The following is an 11577-nucleotide window of genomic DNA, read 5'->3' as shown; positions in this document are numbered from 1 at the left end:
CCATGTAATCGACTATGCTTCAACCCATCGAGAGATATAAATCATGGATTACATTGTAATCGATTATGCTTCAACCCATCAAGAAATATAAATCATGGGTTACGAAGGAGACGACGTAAAAGATTGTACGACATTGTAATCGATCATGCTCAACCCATCGAGGGACATAAATCATGGAGGGTGAAGGAGGTGAAGTAAAAGATTGTGCAGCATAGTAAATGCTTCTTACCTTATAGAGCAGCACTATTACAAAGCAATCCGTGAAGAAAAGAGTGCAGCTAGTCAACGGATGCTCTCCTGCTGATCAAACCATGACGACGATCTTATTACAACGCACAACACAGTAGCGTTACCCTCTGTTCCAAACAAACAACTCATGACGAGAAAGCGGCAAGAAAGATTCATTCATATGCAAGTAAAACAACTCCATGACGAGAAAACAGCAAGAAAGATTCATACGCACGAGCTATCAGGAAAACCTCTTGAAAAGCGCGAGAGAGAGAGGATTAGCAGAAGAACTTGAGAGATCGGAGCGAAGTTGTGGGTTGAAGAACCCTAACTTGAAAGCTTGAAGCGAAGTTGCAGAAGAGCACTAACCTGATAGAGGCGGAGCTGAGTTGCAAAGAGCGCTCGATTGGAGAGGTTTCTAGGATGGAAGATAGCCAACTGTTTTCGGAGAGAAACATCATTGATGGCGGTAAACTCACTTGCAACTGAAAGTAGGGCACAATAGTAACGTTTATTTCTCGATTTTACATTTATTTTGTTCTCCGAAACAAAAAATAATAGAAATGGTAATTAACATCAACTTATTTTTATATTTTGGAATGAAAAGTAGCTAGAATAGATTGAACGGAAATAAGGAAAAAAAAAACGTGAGTTCTTGTTCCTAAGAATAATTTCTAAAAATAAGTTTTTTCTCTAGAAACAAGAAAAAAAAAAAAAAAGTAGCTTGTTTTGGTGACGGTGCCACCGCCCGTAGCCACCGGTCGTCACCCATAGCCCACCGACCAACGAGCGCACCGTCCGCCAACAACTTGCCGTCGCTAACCATCACATGATCAGCTTGCCACCGCATGACCGCCAACGCATTTCCGGACCACGCCCAGCTCGCCATTGTGTCCCCTCTCGCGGCCAGGTGGGCTACATGGGCTGGCTCTGAGTGACAGTCGGCTGAGTCGGCATGCAGTAGTTGTGAGGCGGTCGTGCGCGTTTGTGCGTTTTCATACGTAGTCGTACGGCACGTTCGTGTGATAGTATTCATGTGTAGCCGGTTGTCTCTGCGGCGGTCGCCTTGGCCGTCATGGCGAGTAGACAACAATCGTGGTCGGCGGTCGGGTTAGTGAGAAGAAAAAAATACTGAAATTTATAAATTTTGCAAATGCATTTTATTCTTTACATTTGAGAATAGAAATTTTGTATAATTAGAAATATCTTACATTTCTTGAAATTATTAAGGAGTAAAAATAGAAAAAAATTATTTATGAAAATAAATAGTTCTCCGAATAAAAACGTTGCCATGTGCACCTAAGAAGCCACAAAGAACTTCCTTTGTCACGACCTCAAGCTAAAATCAAGCAAGGGAGGTTCGGATAGAGACAGGAGCTTCTTCCTTGGTCACGACCTCGGACAGAGGACTGAGAGTGAGAGAGTGCCTCGGCCACCCTCGACACCAAAGGATCCGGGCTTGGCGAAACAGAGACAGCCGGCCGACTGCCGTTGCCAAGCCGAGTAGCCCCAACGCCTCCGTCATGCTTCTTTCTTGATCTACAAAGCTGGTTCTGCGAGGGTTTTGGATCTAATGGCGGAGGGAGGAGGAGCAGTGCCTCTTTCATTTGCCAGCCCGTGTGGGGCCGGGAAACGGGGATCGAGGAAAAGATTCTAGACGACAGCATCACGTGCGCGTCGCACGCTCGTCAACGCATCGCCGTTCATCTTGATGGATCGGGAAGTATACGAATCTGACGGCCCTGATCGATTCTCGGATCGATGCGGCTATGCGATTGTCCTGATTGGACGACGGCCGCGGGGGCTTGTTTTGGGCAATTTGCGTAGTCGATTCGACCTCCGCAACGCCGTTTTTGGAAGGTCAGCGGTGAAAAATCGGCTTCCTTCCTCCGTCTCGGCCAACAAGTTTCCAAAATTTCCTTTTTCCTTTAATCCTTCCGGGCCAACGTCACGTTTCTCTAATTTAATCAATTTGAGAGAGAATTTATAAAAAGAAAAACAAGAGAACTTTATGGATGTGACAACATCCTCCTTGCCCCCGCCCGAGGATAAATTTGTTGGATGAAATATATTGCTTTTAACGGGAGTCTATTCATTGTGTAAATAAAATAATAAACCCCAAATTCATGTGAAGATGTCTGTAAATAGATTTGCATACACAAAAAGGTCACCGACTCCTTATAATCGATAAATGGTGAGGTTTGACCGATTAACAAGAGATTAGTTAATATGATTACTTTAAGGACACGAAACTCGACAATTGCATGACATTATTGACGAATGGTGATTGGCGACAAAGGTTATGAGCCACCAATGACCTCAAAATGGCTGTCTCGCACATAAGGAAGCACATAAAGAAGGAGAGTAAGGCATGGGAGAAAATAATAATAATAAATAAATAAATAAATAAGAAGGGGGGCAGGGGATGAAGTAACAAAAAAAAAACAAAAAAGGAAACAGAAGAAATTCGCAAGAAAAGAAAAAACCGGGGCCCGGGGGCTGGGGGATATTAAGGAGATGGGCTTCTGCTTTAATTATTTTGTGCTGGATTTGATCCTGGGAGTTTGGGCTTATTTGATCACTTGGGCCAGTTTGTTCCTTAGTGGGTTGGCGTTATTAGAACATTAAGCGAAATATTAAAGTCGATCCTTATGAATCTTAGAACCTTAAATTTGAGACAGTTGTAGCACAACAAATGACCAAAGCCATTTACACAGCAACAAATAAAAGACCAAGATGATGGCTCGGGGAGGCGGAAAATGTTCTCTCTATATCTCTTTCCATGGCAAAGATTGCGCAATTCATGAATTCGATTAAGCAAAGGATTAAGCCAATCCATATAAATCCCATAACTTAGAATCTCAAATGTTATCAACTAGTCACGGTTGTGATGTATACATTGTTCTTGACAAAAGCACAACAGACAAGGCGATTCACACACACACACACACACACAAAGGAGCGAGTAAAGGAGATGGCCCATGTGAGGGAGAATTGCCAAAAAATCATAAATTAATTGCATTTATATCAATTCAGACTCTCTTTTTCTAGTTAAATCTAAATCTTTTGCATATGTGGCATTTAGTCTGTCGACTAATTTTGACGTATTAAGGTAACGTGGATACAACTATCTTACGTGGCACAAATGACGCCAATGTGAACAATTTCTAATAAATATTTAATTTCTTTGAATTACCTATTTATTCTTTTCTTTTCCCCTTTTTTCCCCTTTTCTTCTTCCTTGAGCCCGATCGTTTTAGGTTCGGTGATCGGCTAGGGGCGAGGATTGGTGTGGTTGACACTTGATTTTGTCAATCCGTTAAGGGTTCCTTCTTATGAAGATATAAAAATAGCAAAATAGCAAAATAGCAAAAGCAACAAAGTTAGATAAATAGATTAGCACGATTAGAAATTTATAAATGAATAAATAAATAAAAGGAGGAGCCCGTGGATTAGCCCACGCAAGGGCGCCGCACGCCTCTCCCATAAGGCCAACCTCTGATTTCCCTTCTCCCACCCAACCCGCATGTTCGGTCTGACCTAGCCTGCACGTCATTTCGCTTTCTCTCGTGCAGCCCAACTCTCTATTCCTCTAGTCTGGCATGGTGTTTCTCTCTCTCCCTCTTTCGTTCAACCCGGGATTTGACCCGGTGGTTCTTTGCTTTCAGGGTCCTCAAGGTCACGAGGAAGAAGCTCGTTGTACGGGATTGACATGACATCCTCAAAATAATCAAAATATTTGAGCGTACAATCTACAGTAACCTCGAAAACCCCACTCCTTCCTTAGAACAATTAATCTGAAGCTCACCAGGGACAGATTCCATTAGCCTCCCAGCAATAGGATAATATGATGCCTTGGCATCAGGGTTGTGTCTGAAGAAACATGACGGAGTTTTTGAATGGTTTGATGAAGGAATCGCTCGATCGAATAATCGAGATAGCCGTGAAATATAGTACCGGTGAATATGAGGAGCTGACAAGCATGGGATCAATAGGAGGACTATTGATCATGCACCATTTTATAAGGGAAAATTCTAAATAAGGGCATGTAATGTCCTCACTTTCTCAAATAATGACCTAAAGTGAGTATTGTTCCCAAAAAAGTCCAAAATGTCATCAATTTTTAAGTGAAGGCTTAAAGTGGAGTTTGTTTCAAGCAAAGGCCTAAAATGGTCATACCAATCTCAAGAAGGGCTTGAACTCGCTAGGTAGTGAAGGACAATTTTCATCTTTTAAATTTTGAATTTTTTTGCTATTTCTTTCTTTATTCTAATTTTTCTTTTGATAAAAAAAACTACAATAAGAAAAAAGGAGCAAAATAAAAAGGAGGAGCTCCCTCGCTTGTGGCGCCACTCCATCATCGATGGGGCGGCAACAATGGCCAACAAGATCACCGATGCACGGGTGAGCACCACGACCCTCGCCAACTAGAGGCCTCACTAGAAGATTTGGGCAAGGGTTGCCCGCCATCACCAAGTCCGGTGAAAGGATGGCTTTTGCTTCTTTGTGTATGTCAATCATTTTGTCTTTACTAAACATTTTAAGGACAAAAAATTGTTTAGAGTACTTTATCAACAAGAGTTTTGATTTCAAGAGATCAAAAATTACAGCTCTCATTATTTGCTTATGTAATAAGTATTCGAGAGTACTCCTTTGAAAAAGCATCATTTTGAAAAAAAAAAAAAAACATCATTTTGAAAAAGGATACAATAGGGATTATTAAGTACCCAAATTGACTATATGTTTATGTATAGAGGTTAATTGTAGGGCCACGATGAGAGATTTAACCTCCTCAAACAGCAATGGGCAAGAGATTCAAATACTTCTATACCATTTGACAATTTAGACGCCAATCATGTCCTTTAAATTGGAACCAACTCACCTCGAATATTATTGACTATTTTTTATCTTTTTAATTATAGACTAATTTTGAAATGAGACATTGATACCCCCAAGATGCAAGTAATTCGAGCCATTTTAGTCATACAAGAACGTCTTCCACGTTCTTTTTCTCTCCTTTACGCGCGGCGTCTCTTTTTCCACTTGTGCGGCGACGGCTTCTTCAGGAAAAAGAGAAACAGAAGCAATGCCCTTTTTCTTCTACTTTCTTTCTCTTAGAAAGACTTGATTTTGGATTGGGATCCACGGAATTTTAAATTCACTATTTCTTCTTTGTGTGGCTTTTAGATTTTTTTTCCTTTTGGTCAGTGTTTGGCTTTTAGATTAGATGCTCAGTGTTTGAAACATAAGATAAAGTCCAAATAGGCAATCAAAGGAATTGAACTCTTCGATCAAATCTTTAAAGAACATCTCTAAGAACATGAGGTCTTTTTAACTATTTAAGGATCGGATCGACATTTCCGGTCCATATCATCAATTCGATTTGGATTTCATACACCGCTCAAATAACACAACGTGCCAAAGAGAGAATGACTTAGGGCGTGTTTGGTAACATTCTCATTTCTCTTTTTTTTCCTCATAACAGAAATATAATAGAATTCTGTTTGTGTAAGTTTTTGTTCTTGGGGATAGATTTGCAATAGAAACAATAAACAGAAAAAATAATTGCTTCTTTGCTGCCGGGAATAACTCAAGAAATGTTTTTTTTTTTTTTGCCTTGGCGTGTTTTTTGTTGTGAATTTAATAACATAAGAAGACAATTCGTTTTAAGGGTAACTCTTCCTTCGAAATTTCCTTTCCATATGTACTCTATTCGAATCGTCTCTCTACGCTTCTCGAGTGTTCCATTTTTGTCCTTTTATTGGCTAATGCCAATGTGATATCAATCAAATGCCTTATCGGTTCATAATGCCTCATCAATTCCGCAAAGGAAATTGAATTCAATGGTTCCACGAGTGGCTTTCCTAACTTTCCCCAAACACATGAGGATTAAACCTTGAAATATGCAAATCCAACGTTTCTTGACTTGAAGGTGTTGGATATAGAGCGTCTTGTATTTGTGAGAGAGAGCTACCTTATGACTATAGCTTGGGATGTGAGAAGGTAGATCATGGGCTCCAAGTGAGCCATTTCTCTGGGCCTTAACCCCTCAAGTGAATATATTAATGGGCTAGTGGGTGGTTCTATGGGCTTATTTGAATCTCAGGCCTGATCGTTATTACCCATCTCAACCCTGGAAAATGGGAAGATGCCAGAATGGTACTTCTATAGTCATGCAGCTTTAAGGATTATTCTTAACTACGAAGACTGTAGCTTTTATTTACATATTTTACATCGACCTCCACAGATGGTATGACTGATTGATTATTTGCTAAAAGTAAAACTACACCCATCAGCAAGTGAAATAAGTAAGATTTTGGTTATACAGCTTGTGTCGCTATAAATTTATCCATATTTCATCGGAATATGGAGTACTTTCTAAGTTAATCTTGCTAGTTTCTAGAATTATTGTAGCTAAGATTAGTTGAGAATTACGCTGGAAATAATTGTATCAAAATTGCAAAGAAATCAAATTTTTGTATATTGAGTAATTATGATAAAATTTAATTGCTTGTTACAAAATCCACTGAATTTTAATTTTCAATGATTTCGTACGAGACTTTACCCCAAAATCTCTTTATGTTCCTTCTTTGCTGTTGTTTGGAGAAACACTATTAGAGTGGAATAATGTTGAAAGCTGGGTAGGCCATTGGCCTGACAAGGCCCACAAGCCAAAAAAAAAAAAAAAACACATGGAAGGGAAAGGAATTGTCAAATTTACTTCCGAAGCTCTCTTGTCGTCCAATGTGTATGCAATATTGCGGATTTCAGAATGAAAAATACTAGATATGTCAGAGAATTCTCACCATTATAATTTGTTTCACGTGAATGCCTAGTCGTAAAAAACTTGGTTAGATTTAATTTTAACACAATTTAAATAAATTGAAACTGTATATAATGAATTTGTGATCACACCATGTATCACAACTACATAAGCACCACTTTGATGCGTTCATACATAGATATTAAAAGTGGGACCAACCATCCTAGATAGACAGTACGTTGAACCCTTTATTATCAAAGTAAACTTGAGAACATAAGAGATGTAGTACAAATTTCAAAACTTTGAATATAGCAAAAGTAAAACCCAGAAGTATCATTAGTTGACTTTCCTGCAATTCTTCCTAATTTGACCGCTTGAGCCGGTGAGCGGGCTGAGGTTACCCATCGTCACCATGGCGTTAGCAAAATCTGTCATGAAAGTAGCCGAATTGCTGCTGTAAGTGTTCACTTGAGCGTCCGTGGAACCACCACTGAACAATTGTTGGTCCGAGGAAGAAGCCCCTTTTGGGTCTGCAAGTTCTTGAAGTAGGCATTGTCGAAGTACGTCGGGCTCGTGGTGTCGAGAGGAGAGAGATTATTGTCACCTCCGGAGCTTGGGCAGTTTGCGTTTAGTGACGTTGCGAATGTGGCGTTGATGTCGTTCTCGTTGTAAAGCCGGGTTCGGAAACTTGTGCATCGGGCTTGACCTATCGTGTGCGATCCTATTAACAACAATCGAACAGTTTTGTAAATTGATCATAGTATATCAGTCGAACTTTATTATAATTCTTTATTATAAAATGCAAAATAATAATAATAATAATGACCTGAAAGTGCCACCATTTCTTTGGCAGTGAAGCCTTTGTTAGAGAAGGAAGTGATGAGGTCGCTAAGGCTCAAAGTTGGGGCAGGAATGTCGCTATTAGCATCAGTTAGGCTTGCAGTGGTCGAGTCTCTTCTTCCTAATAAGACTGTCCAACTTGGGCCACCTAACTGAAAATTAAATAAACAAATAAATCCAAACATGTTAGTACTAATATAGATAGGTAATATAGCATGTGATTTTTCATCCTTTTTTTTTTTTTTGGTCAATCTCTTTCTCTTTTCTCTAACTCTCACTTTTAAAAACTTCCCTAGCATTATACGGCGTGAGAGTTGAAACCCAATCTTGAAACTAAATTGTCCCCACCTCAACCTCTCGAGAAAATGAGGATTTGAACCCCCTCACCTTCTTTCATGTTAGAAGGGTAGTTCTTGAAACAAGCGAAGTAGTGGTTTTTTTTTTTCCTCCCAATTGATTGCTAGTGTTAAGAAGAAAATGTACACTTACAGCAACAACAGAATCACGCGCGGCGATGGCCAAGATGTCTGCACAAGACACGACCCCGGGGCAGCTGCTCTCTAGATGGGACTTGATCGTGTCAATCACCTCGTATCCCCGTATGGAATTGTTATTCGCCCCGGCAGTCTTCTCCCCAGTGAAGTTCGTGGTGTCATCCAACAAAATCGATGCGTCACATCCCTATTCCATATTTTGCACCACACATTATTAATCAGCCCTTCTAGATGGAAAATTGATCCGATTGGCATTCATTTCATTCGTTAGTTGTAGACAGGAGGTTTGAGTGTTTTAATTTTTTCTGAAGTTAGAGCATAAACACTGGTTGTTTCCCTTATCGTTCTCCCTTTTGTCCCCCATTATGAACGCCTAGAGACACCAGTTTGGACCGCGCGGCGGGGGGGGGAACACTCTTTCTCGTGCCTTTTGACTTTACTCCGTGTTGTTTCTCAAGGAACAATGCATCCAATAATCGTCGGACTAGAAACAAAATGATTGCGCTGTGAAGAGTTCTCTAAATCAAGATTTTTGGTTAGCAACATGGCGCGTTCTTTAATATTTAACAGAGGAAAGTCAGCGACTTTATGATTCACTAGAATTAGCCTGAGTTTGGCCTTCTCAAATGACCAATTATCTATCGATTAAAATTGAAAATCTAGACGATTTCCAACCTATACAGGAAAAAGGAAAAGCAACCCACAAATCTAATCGAGAAAGTTGTAAACACATCATATTTGTTATTTAAAAAATCGATTAGGCTTTAAATATCAAGATCAAAATAGAGACGCCATGTTTGATGGAGAAAGGTCCATTATGATGTGGGCAGCTCTTAAATTATGCACAAAGAATACAAAGAGGATTACAAAGAAGGTATACTAAATGATTTGTTAATTTAGATTGTCCTCTAAATTCGTGTTGGAAGCAAACTAGTGAGGCCATGCACAAGGCACAATTCATTCATTCAAAGATCTAATGTGATTTTTAGAATACCATTGGATTAACAAATTCCATTAAAAATGATCTTTTACCATAAAACATGATTTTTAATGTAGAAAAGTATCGCAACAAAGGACGGTGATCAAAATATGATTGAAACCTATTGAGAAAGACTGATTGGTTTTGCCAAACGCGATGTTCGCATAAAGTCAACCACCGACTTATAAAGCATGGCCATCTCTCTCTCTCTTTTCCAGCTGCAACGTTTAGGACTTTTGCATGATCTAAATCATCGAGTTCATCGGGTTTAAACCAGGGCTAATCATACACATACACACATCTTGTCAACAAATACTCAGCATAAAGTACGTTCACCTGCATGGCTTTTGTAATAAAGAAAAGTAGAGCATATACTGTCTGTAATTTAAAAAAAAAGATTAGAGTACACACAACAACATTCTTATCCACTTATGATTGGAGGATTATAATTACCAAATCTCTTCCTAACCACCAAAATATCTAGTGGATAAGGCCGCTTATGGAATGATATTTTACACTAGCGGTGTATGCTAGAATTACTCATGAAAATTTTCTCTTTGAATCACCAAAAATAAGTGCTTTTATTCTAAGGGCCATGCCTTTTATTGCTGTATGATGAAAACATGGCTCTAATTCTAAAACGACTTCAATAAACAGAGCCTGTTATTATTATGCTAATAGACTCGCAAAAATGCATGGCACGACAATATACCAAGAGGGGTCGGTCAGAGTCGACTAATTCAATGCGTAGAAGCGAAATCTAATGATGCTCCTGACTATGAGGTTGGTTGGAATGTTTCACAAGTACAGGCGCAAAGATGCATCATGCATGCGCTTGCATGAAGCTTGAATGACAGAAGGGAAACAAAGGTAGAAATCAATGGGAAAGAGAGGACAGACACAGAGGAGAGGGACTTGCATTGACAAAGCAATCGTGGAAGTGAAGGCGGAGCAGTGATGCGCCCATGCGGGCCTCGCTGGACACGGCGGAGCTCACGCCAGACTTAATGGTGCGGAGCGCTGGGACAGGATTTGGAGTAGAAAGTGCTGGACAGCTGAGCTGAGGCTGTTCCGAGGAGGAAACACAGCAACAATAAGTAGACGGGTTTGACAGAAAGAGCTCTCACAAGCCATCGCTGGGAGTTGAGTTGAAGAAGGAGATGAGCGTAGGAGGAGAAGAAGCACAAGCTTGACGGCTGTGTGTGAGTGTTGCACTTGAATGAACTCGGGTATTTATGCGAAGTTTTTGCACTGTATGCTTTTTCTTTCTTCTCAAGTCAACGGCATCGGATGTCTGCACCTATAATATAAGATAATATAAGAAATTTTAAGTTTGACCAGAAAATTCAACACCAAATTGTATGAAAACACCCACATATATATCTATGTAACCCGATTATGTGTCGTCGGATTTATTAGTTTTCTATTTGCAAACTAACCTAATCTCGCAGGATACGAATTTTGGCCCGTCATATAGCTATAGGTCTATCATGCTGTCAATTCTAAGCAAATATAACCCCACCTGTCGTCATACTAGATTCTAGTAGTAATTTCCTTAGGAGATATCAAGTCAAGAATCATCTCACTTTCAGCTTTTGATTTTTAAGAAGGTTCATACAAATTAAAGAAGGCTTATTTCAAAAGTATGAATATATAGGTATAATTGCATGTGTTTTCTTTTTAATGGACCAATCTCAAGGAATTGCGACATATGTTGGTCTTTTTACTCACTCTCTATGTTTACTTTCTAGTGTCCAAATTTTCATTTTGGTCTTGAACTCGTATATACTTTTTCATTAAGTACCTTAAACCGTCAATTTGTTTAATAAAATCTTGCAACTTGTATAACTTTTCTAATCAATCCCATCCGCCTCAAAAGCCGGCAAGAGTCAGATGTAGAAAGCTCGGGGACTTGTTCATGTTAAGAAATTTCATTACTCAAGTCCCGGTTGTGCGGTGCTTTATTTTGAAGTTTTCTAATCTCTCGCATTCGTCCCCAATCAAAAAGCTTCCACGTTGGACTCTAATCGGCCCAACGGATATGTCAACTCAATTAATCACATTTGTAGTATGAGCAAATGCAAGTTCGAGGACTTAATTAAACATATCAAAAGTTCAAGGATTTAATTGAAAGAAATGTACAAGTTCAAGGACCTGAAGTGAAATTTTAACTCAACGCCCAGTTAGCATGTATAGTAAATTTCTTATCAAAACTAACCCCGCCTATGTCACTAGAAACAACAATAAATAAAGAAAACAAATTAGAAGTAGTC

The 11577-nt window shown here is 39.4% G+C and overlaps 1 pseudogene; it reads right to left on the bottom strand.

The window, feature by feature from the left end:
• Positions 1–7223: 7223 nt before the first annotated feature.
• Positions 7224–11577, bottom strand: part of LOC104453515 — a 7438-nt pseudogene continuing 3084 nt past the window's right edge.

The sequence above is a fragment of the Eucalyptus grandis genome, chromosome 9, assembly GCF_016545825.1.
Source record: "Eucalyptus grandis isolate ANBG69807.140 chromosome 9, ASM1654582v1, whole genome shotgun sequence".
Lineage (NCBI taxonomy): Eukaryota > Viridiplantae > Streptophyta > Magnoliopsida > Myrtales > Myrtaceae > Eucalyptus > Eucalyptus grandis.
The sequence above is the reverse complement of the archived record's forward strand: the minus strand, read 5'-3'. Positions and strand labels throughout refer to the sequence as shown.